This window comes from Daktulosphaira vitifoliae, unplaced genomic scaffold (assembly GCF_025091365.1).
Source record: "Daktulosphaira vitifoliae isolate Bord-2020 unplaced genomic scaffold, ASM2509136v1 Scaffold_4, whole genome shotgun sequence".
Lineage (NCBI taxonomy): Eukaryota > Metazoa > Arthropoda > Insecta > Hemiptera > Phylloxeridae > Daktulosphaira > Daktulosphaira vitifoliae.
In genome coordinates this window covers 21,681,326-21,682,446 of record NW_026099575.1, presented here as the reverse complement: position 1 = coordinate 21,682,446, position 1,121 = coordinate 21,681,326, and positions in this window count along the sequence as shown.

The following is a 1,121-nucleotide window of genomic DNA, read 5'->3' as shown; positions in this document are numbered from 1 at the left end:
GTTCGCCATATAAACCTATATAAAATAAAATCTGAACGTATACGTTCGTGAACGGACGATTGAAAAATAGACCCCCAGGTGTGTTGGTTTCTGAAATTAATTAATTATGACAATTAATGACGCGACAGCGAGGCGAACATTCTGCAGTGGATGAGCATTGGCTTATGAGTCGGTTAATTATATTAACAATATACAGGTAGTTCCAAATTGGAAGTCGGACGACAAGACGGACATGGCGCAACAGACGAGCAATAGCATATACATCGGTAGTTATTATACAGGGTGTTCAGTAAGTCAGGAAACCCGTTTCCTGACTTACTGAACATCCTCCTGTATAGTATAACTACGGCCTACGGACCGGATGGTCCGTGTTTTAGGCCATACCCAAAAAGGCTATTATCTAACTACAAGCTACAGCCTACTCGCACTATCATTGTTTTGTAGTGTAGCTAGTAATTCGTTTTTGTGTTTCATTAGGCCATTTAAATTCCATGTTAGGATGAGAAAAAATGTTGAGGTAGTAAGGTTAGTTGTCATTTTTGGTTGTAATAATGCTTCAAAGGGCTGTGGTGGGAGAGAAATAAGAGGATTTATTATTGATTTAAGCCCATCAAGAAATTTAAGGAATGAGATTTTATTATTGTTTGTTGAAATAGGAATTAAATTGGGTTGGTTGCCCCAGTTACATTTGCCTATGAACGTGGGTTGAGTGATGATGGTTGTTGTGGTTTCTTGCTTGAAGTGTTGTGTTTGCTTTGATTTTTTATATATTTGACATTACTTATAGTTGGCTGGATGTGGTCATTCACAGAGTGTGCATTTAGCTGGTAATCTAGTTATTTTTTACAGGTGGAGGTTGGGTGGTTCACCCCACATTTCACACATTTTGGTTGGTTTGCGGGTGTTTGTGCAGACCTGAATTGATTATTGAAAGGATAATTTNATCTGAATTGATTATTGAAAGGATAATTTATTGAATAGGCAATAAAAGATATCCTGGTGATATATGATAGTGATAGATTCCCTTACAATTTTTTTAATTATGATATTGGTTAATAGGTGATTTTTAATTGTGTTATTTTTAATAATTCCTATTAATCTAGCCACTTAAAATTTAATTA